The sequence below is a fragment of the Hibiscus syriacus genome, unplaced genomic scaffold, assembly GCF_006381635.1.
Source record: "Hibiscus syriacus cultivar Baekdansim isolate YM2019G1 unplaced genomic scaffold, ASM638163v2 tig00110126_pilon, whole genome shotgun sequence".
In the NCBI taxonomy this organism is placed as follows: domain Eukaryota; kingdom Viridiplantae; phylum Streptophyta; class Magnoliopsida; order Malvales; family Malvaceae; genus Hibiscus; species Hibiscus syriacus.
In genome coordinates this window covers 1,785,178-1,794,414 of record NW_024062601.1, presented here as the reverse complement: position 1 = coordinate 1,794,414, position 9,237 = coordinate 1,785,178, and positions in this window count along the sequence as shown.

The window sequence follows — 9,237 nt, the reverse complement described above, 5'->3', positions numbered from 1 at the left end:
CGCCAAAACACCAAGGGATGCTTCCTATTCGGCCAAAGACTTATTCCTCTCCATTTTGGCGCCCAAATGACTTCCAAAAGCATTCAAAACATCCTTAGGCCGAACCAACACCTTACTATTCGGCCAAGAGCATGTATCTTCATTAAAATCATGTATTTTCATTTAAAAGTCATGTATTTTCAAAGGGGTTTCATGCATAGCCGAACCATCATGTACCTATTCGGCCTAAACCCTTTGAAAACTATAAATAGGCTTTGGCCTTTCATTTGTATCTTATCTCATCTCTTATATAAAATACTCTTGTGAGTTATTTCTCTTCAAAGTTCTTTGTGAACTTTATCGATTAAACAAGTGTAGTTCCTATACTTGTGGCGTCATTCCTTCCATTTTGATTCCTAAATTCCTAGATTGTTATCTAGTGGGTTGAAGACACTATCACCACCCCTCAAGCAAGTTTGTGAAGACCGGGATTGTGCTCCTTAGCACTATTTCATCGTTGGCGTGTTTGAGATACAACATCACCACCATTGCCATTTCATCATCAACATCATCCATCGCTTCCATCAATTCCGCAGCCATCTCTATCTTTTTTATTTCATTTCATTCTTATTATTATTTTCATTACTTATATTATTACCCTTTATTAAGTCCATTATTAACATATTTTCTTATCTTATTTGTAGCCCAAACTTATAAATTCGAGGACATCAGTACTTGTCAATCCTAGATCGGGACACAATAAGGCTATCTACTCTTTTCTCTCAAGTGTGTAGATTCGCCTTACATCAAGCGGTAATCAGAGCATAGTTGGATTGACAACAAAAGTGTCATTGGCGTGCAAAGCAAAAAAATTCAATAGAAAAAGACTCCTTCAACAAATTGGAGTGCAAAAAGAAGAGAAAAATCAGAAAAGAAGAAAAGAAGAAAAGAAAAGAAAAGAAAAAGAGAAGTTCAAAAAGATAAAGCAAGCTAAGGAAAGTGCTCTACCATTGCAAAATACATCAAAGAGGCCATCTACACTAAGAGAAGATAACCTTATTGTTCTTGAGAAAGGTTGCAGTAAGTGTTGTTTCTTGAATTGTAAGTCACCTCTTCATTTTCTATCATTTCATTTTCCTTGTCTTCAACCATTTCCTTCTTTTAATACCTTTGAATCCTTTCTTCTACCTATCCATATCCTCTATTCTTTCTACCCTAACCTATCTGCAGTCGACGCACACAAGGAAGGAATTAACTTGTTCTAATCTTGAGCTAGTTCTTCAAAGGACTTAGCAAGAGAAATTGGAGTGGAAAAAGGCTAATTGAGAGAGTGAGATCAGAAGGGGAATTGTTAAAAGCCAAGATATATTCCCGAGAGTAAACACGAGTGTTGAGTGGAGTGATCTTATCATTTCTTTGGAGTGAACTTGTGAGACTTTGTGAGTGTGCTAAGGTTTTAATTTTATTTAAAAAAAATTTAACTAACAAATGTCTGTGATTTTTCATCTTTCCAAACCTTGGAGGACGAACAGCAAAGAACAATACATTTCACACTCGTTGCCATGTAAATGGTAAAGTGTGTCTTGTAGCTATTGATGGAGGGAGTTGTACAAATATTGCAAGCACATACATGGTGAACAAATTGGGGCTTACGACAATTAAACATTCCAGTCCATATGACTTGCAATGGTTGGACGACGAGGAAGAGTTAAGGGTCACTGAACAAGTACTTGTGCCATTCTCACTTGGAAGTTACAAAGACGAGATTCTATGTGACGTGGTGCCTATGAATACGAGTCATTTACTCTTAGGGAGGCCATGGCAATTTGACAAGCGGGTTATCCATGATGGATTCACAAATCAGTATTCATTCATCCACAATGAACGAAAAGTCATATGGACTCCATTATCTCCTAGCCGAGTGAATGAAGATCAAAACACCTTGAGGAAAAACATTGAAGCAATGAAAGAGCAAATTAAAGACAAGCAACTTGAAGAAGACGTTGGAGTTCAAAATGAGAGTGAAATTGGATCCAAAGAGGAGAGTAAAGAACAAATTTTATCTAACATTACTTTTTCTCCTATTCTTCCTTTTGTTTTGAAGGACAATTCAATAGACATCTTTTCAAGGAGATGATTCAAGAATCATGTCTTTTGGAGGACTAAAAGATGTGACTTTTGAAGAACATATAATTGTTACTTTTGATCCACAAAACATGTCTCTTGATGTTTCAAAGATGATACCATTTGAAGTTCCAAAAGAAACGTCATTTGAAGTGCCAAGAGTTGTGTTCGTTGACATTCCAAGTGCATTTCCAATCGCGAAAAGAATTCAGCAACCAACTCCTATTAAACATCCACCTTAGTTTGATGTTTCCATTCATCTTGTTAATATTTCTTATATTTTAACTTTGATTTACTTTGCAGGAATTTGAGTTATGTACATGGTATTATCTTACCAAACGTTAATGACAAGATCAATTGTCGTTATAAGCTTGATTGGTGCATTGAACTCAAGCATTTCAAGAAGTTTCAAAGGTTAAGACTCTCCACAACCATCATGATGATTTAAAGAGTGGAGATGAAGATATACATATTCTTTTAACGAATATGATGTGTTGGATCAAGGAGATATTCCAAATGATTCAATTTATCAAATGGAGGAACCAAAAGGCGTGATCCTTGGAAGCTTAAGAGAATTATCTCTCAAGTACTAGAAGATATGACTTTTCATTTAAAGGACGTGATCTTTGGGAAACCAAAGAATATGTCTTTAGAGTGCGAAAAGAAGTGATCATTCAAAACAACATGTCTTGTGATTCAATGACATAACTTTTGGCTATTCAAAACATGAGAACAGGGAGTACATTTTTAACTTGTTCATAATTAACAATTCTCTTACTTATGAAAGTTTCTTATCTTTTCAGGTCATGGACATTCAAGGAACCTATTCAAGGGATATGAATCTTGATAAGAATCCTTTCATAAAGATGATCTATGGAAGCAAACCAGCAACGATTGAATGGGCGTACAATTTGGAGAAGTCATCTTTCGATTTGAGGACAAATCGCCCAAAAGAAGGGGATGATGATGTGATCCAGTTTAGCACCAACTTTCTGCATGACATACTCACATCATTGAAGAACCATCAAACTCAATATAAGGGAGTTCTACCATACTTTATATTATATTTACTTATTTATGCACTATATATTATTATGAGCATACATTTGCATATTAGACTATACTTGAATTCTCATAGTATGTGCATTCATTCATTATATCCTATGGTTTGCATCATTGATTGATATTCATGTATATAATCTATAGTTAAATATTAATATCATTCATTATCATATGATGCATGAATTATTATTATAACCTATAGTTCACATCTTTATAATATGCACATCATTATATTATATGCATTATATAGTTTATATACTTAGTTTATTTCTTTATGTTATGCATGTAGGCATATTCGGCCAACACTTGGGAGCTACATTTGAGCTTAACTAATGATAAGGAGCTAGGAAAACTTTCATAGGATGACTCGGGAGATCATGAAGAACAAATGATGAAAAGTTGTCAGCTGACCCTCGAGCTCATAGCTCACTGAGATGGACTTTTGAGCTAGCTAGAGACCTCATTTCAGCTGGAGAGTTGCACCACCATCACCACCACACAGAGTACTTCAAATATGGTCTAAGTTAATTTTGTGGATTCATACCTTTTCGCGAAGAGTTGCCATTCCAAGAGGTGCCTTTTCACAAGGAGCTGGCCAAAGACTCATCTTCATATAACTCACCTATGACCAGCTCATCTTCAGCTCATACACATGGGAAGTAGCTCAAATGATGAAAGGTTACCTTCCACAAATGTGACCTTTCATGACAAGTTGCTGCCCATTGAAGACCATGACACCTAGATGCATGTTGGAAGCCAAGTCACGCCTAGTTGCTGCCATCTTCATTCCATGGACTTCAAGACATTATCCTATGGTTGCAACCTCACCAAAGCCTTGCAAGAAGACCCATGTGCATTCAAGTAGGCTGCCATGTGCATCATTCAAGCATGTGCACTCCATGTGACATCAAATAGGCGCCAAAACACCAAGGGATGCTTCCTATTCGGCCAAAGACTTATTCCTCTCCATTTTGGCGCCCAAATGACTTCCAAAAGCATTCAAAACATCCTTAGGCCGAACCAACACCTTACTATTCGGCCAAGATCATGTATCTTCATTAAAATCATGTATTTTCATTTAAAAGTCATGTATTTTCAAAGGGGTTTCATGCATAGCCGAACCATCATGTACCTATTCGGCCTAAACCCTTTAAAAACTATAAATAGGCTTTGGCTTTTCATTTGTATCTTATCTCATCTCTTATATAAAATATACTCTTGTGAGTTATTTCTCTTCAAAGTTCTTTGTGAACTTTATCGATTAAACAAGTGTAGTTCCTATACTTGTGGCGTCATTCCTTCCATTTTGATTCCTAAATTCCTAGATTGTTATCTAGTGGGTTGAAGACACTATCACCACCCCTCAAGCAAGTTTGTGAAGACCGGGATTGTGCTCCTTAGCACTATTTCATCGTTGGCGTGTTTGAGATACAACATCACCACCATTGCCATTTCATCATCAACATCATCCATCGCTTCCATCAATTCCGCAGCCATCTCTATCTTTTTATTTATTTCATTTCATTCTTATTATTTATTTTCATTACTTATATTATTACCCTTTATTAAGTCCATTATTAAACATATTTTCTTATCTTATTTTGTAGCCCAAACTTATAAATTCGAGGACATCAGTACTTGTCAATCCTAGATCGGGACACAATAAGGCTATCTACTCTTTTCTCTCAAGTGTGTAGATTCGCCTTACATCAGAATGGTTGCAAATCCCGTATTAATTTCCAGCCTGCACTGTCTTCAATAATCTGGGCATATCTCAGGCTCCCGATATCGGATTAATGTGATTGAAAATGCGTTGGAAAGATACAAGATAGGGGATTAAATGTTAATAAGACTTCATCACCCAAATATGCTTGGAACATGTTCAAAAATGTAGATCAATCTGACTGACGTGAACTGTCCAACCAACTCTTCAATTGCCTTTAGTCTTCTTAGCATCCAATGAACCTAGACAAAGTATGTAAAAAATAATTAGATAGGAATTGAGCTATGATACTTATGAATGCATGCTTCCACCTATGTTAATAATGCAAATGAGCTAACTATGAATGCATATGCATTGAATGAGTTATAAAGATGTGAATTAATAAGTCATACATGAATATCATATATTATACATATAAATGACAGCATATAATATTCAAGAAAAAATTAAGAATAAGATAAACATATTCACGTGACATGTAATGCATAAATGAGTAAATAAATAATAAAATAAGGCAAGACTCCCTTAGAATCATCTTGGAAGAACTTCAAAGTTGTGAGCATGTTTTGTTTGAACTTGGTGCTCGGTAGGATCCCATCAAGATGTGTTTATTGGCATTCCAAATATACTCCATTCACTCAAAGACCTCATGAAAGGGAAGTTTCAACAAACCAAATTCCATTCATGAACCTTAATGAATCTTTTACATTCATTCACATTGTTAATGACGATTCATGTTCTAACTTATCTCTATTTGCAGTACATTGAATCATTTACATGGAAGTGATCTTTCTTATGATCATTGATTCAAGAAAAAGAAGCGAGTATTATCCAACTATTTAAGATTCATAATGTGGGAGGGTGCAAAGACTAAAGTTGGCGTGACTTACCAACTTGAAGGATTCAAAGAAACATCACTTGAAGAGCCAAAAGTTGTGATCATTGAGATTCCAAGTACATTACAACATTTGAAGAGAATTCAGAAACCAATGGAGTTTTCCATCATCGAGCAACCAACACCCATTAAACATCCACCTTGCAACTTGTTTCATCCTTATGGTGGAGAAATCATACCAACCTTCAAGGCAATCATTTGGAAAGACACAAGAGTGAAAGGACATGATGATCAGCCCAAGGAGTCATTCGAGGAACACTTACCTTCACCAAGCGACGTGATGACTTCAACCAAGAAACATGTTCTTATGCAAGGGGAAAATCTAAACAAATGGAGTTGAGTGTTCTACATGGAGTACATTCATTCATTCCTCCACGAAAGAATCAATCAATGGAGAAGAGTTTCAATTTGAGGACAAATCGCCCAAAAGAAGGGGAAGATGATGTGATCCTGTCTAGCTTCAATTTTCTCCATGACTTGATCACATCATGAACGTTTTTCACTACTATTTTTTAGGGATTTCTTTCTAACCTTACCTTTTATTATGTCGTTTTTACATTATATTCTATCATAATCATGCATTCACATGTTAGTGTAAATCATTATATAATTCATTCCATCCTATGCTTAGTTGATTATGTTTTTCATATCATTCAAATCTATGCTATGAATACATATCATTTCTTAGGATATTATTATTACATGTTTCCATTTATCATTTATTATGAACACCATGTTAAATGATATTCGGCACGCATTGTTATTTATTTTAAGCATGTTAGAATAAGTCTTGCATTCATATTTAATTATTTGTTAGCTCATTAGCATTTATCATATTAGCATACATGCATTCGTGTAGCTCATTGTTTCATTTTAACACTTATAATTTTTCACGTTTTGTTTATGTTTTGCATTCATCTAAGCATATTTTAATACATATCATCATGTAGCACGTCTTGCACTCATATTAAACAAAACATCATGTTTATCCTTTATTTAATTACTCATGTGTATTCCCATTGTTAAACACGTCTTGCACTCTTATTCAACATGACAACATGTTTTTCATTTAATTATAATTACCATTCATGTGCATTCATATTGATAAGCACGTTTTTTGCATTTATATTCAACATAACAGCATGTTTATCATTTGTTTTGTTAAATTCACGTGCACTCACATTCACATAACAGCATGTTCATCATTTATTTTGCATAACAGCATGTTCATCATTTGTTTTGCATAACAGCATGTTCATCATTTGTTTAGTTAATTCACGTGCACCCACATTCACTTTACAGCATGTTTTTCATTATAACTCATGTGCACTCATTTTAGTTTTAAGATTTAAATATTTTTAGTTATTATTTAATGCATTCATGGCTCAATATGGAACACACATACACGGCAGCAAGGTGAGTGATTCATTCCAGCACATTTCATTTAAATACTTGCTTATCATCTTATTTGCACACGTAGGCACGACAAAACAGCATGGGACACATTGATGGAATATTATAAAGAAGCACACCAATCAGTAGAGCATGGGACATGATGATATCAATCTGTTCAAACAATTTTTGAGGCTGACGCACATGCTGGGCAGTTTTGAGCACTTGGAAACACACAGCTCACAAAAACATGGAAATAAAGTTATGGGGACATTATACACGTATGAAACAGCCTGGATAAGCATTATAGAGACATAAGCACGACCTTGGATCAGGAAACACGTTGGAAGACACAAGACAGCAATTCCAGAATCCATAAGACACACCCATGCTGCACATTCCAGCTTTGTCTTCTTTTAATAAGCCCATACTTGATGACTAGATAACCACTCACAAATGTTGGATGAAGACCATTCACGTCATAATGCTGGACATACTCAGCATTTATTTTGCACAATACTACAATATTCTTTAAACAAGTCATGTGCACACAATCCAGAAAATAACGTGAAGCTCCATTGGAATATGTTATTTTGTGAGATTTAATAGCTGGCCAAAAACACCATGTGATATTCGGCTAAGTGTTTCAAACAGATTAAATAAGCCTTGTAATTTCATTTTGCAAATCAGAATATTGATGAATTAAAACATTGTGAGGTTTTCTCTCAAATTGGTTCTTCTTAGAACTACTTTCTTGACATTTCAAGTCTGATCTTGTTGTGTCATTCCTTTGATACTTTGGGTTCTTAGATTACTATCTAACGTGATACGATCCAAACAAGCTCCAACTTTCTCCATGACTTGAACACACCATGGATGTTCTTCAAAGTTGTTTCTAAGGGAGTTCTTCATTACCCTATCTTATACTATATCATTTATACATTCTATTCTATCATAAGCATGCATTCACATGTTAGTTATCATACTATTATTTCCATCCTATGCTTATTTGATCATGTTTTTCATATGATTCAAATATATGCTATGATTACATATCATTTCTTAGGATATTATTATTACATGTTTCCATTTATCATTTATGAATACCATGTTATATGATATTCATGCATACAACATATACCCTATCTTTATGATTGATACACAATGTTATAAGCATATTAGGATAGTCTTATAATCATATTAAGCATGATTATCATATATACATCAAGGCATCATCATTATAAATCATTTCATTAGTTCATATGCATTCATATTAGCTCTTAAGCTTTATGCATTATCTTACACATACTTTGAGATGATATAATTAGCTCATGACCTTCAAACATAGCTCACATCACCATAATCATACATGGAAGCAAGGTATTTAGCTCGTAATAGCTCAATACCATGGAATTACCTTGTTTTCTTGCACATGTAGGTACATTGGAGCATAATGAACGTTGAGGTAGCTTGGTGAATGATTTGGACGTCATATGCAGCTCACAAACTCACAAACTGATACAGTTCAACCTAGCCTCACTTGGATGGATGGTGAAGTCAAGGTTGCACCTTTGATTGTTTCGATCTAGGAAAGCAACAAGGATCCTGCACAAACAAGAAAGCTAAAAAAATAGTTAAATGGAAGTAATGAAATGGAAAGATAAATATGGCAGCGGAAAATATATATAAGTTGGTGATATGTTTAAAGGAAATGATGAAGTATGGTAATGGAAGTAGAATGAAGGTGATGGAGATGAATATGAAAAGTAGTATCTCAAAGACTCAAAGAAGAACCAATGTTAAAGAACAAAGACCCAGACTTTATATTGCTTCTTTAAGGGATGGTAAACAAGGACTTTGACCCACTATCTATAAAGAGATAGGAACCAGAAGTATCAGGGTGACATAGATAGGGGTGACACCACAAGCATAAGCTTGATAAGTCAATAAAGTTCACTTAAGAACTAAAGAGAGAAACTCTCACAAATATTTGATTAAACAAAGAGAATTGGTTTCTTATACAAATGAATGGAAAGCTATTTATAGGCCTAAGAGTGCATGG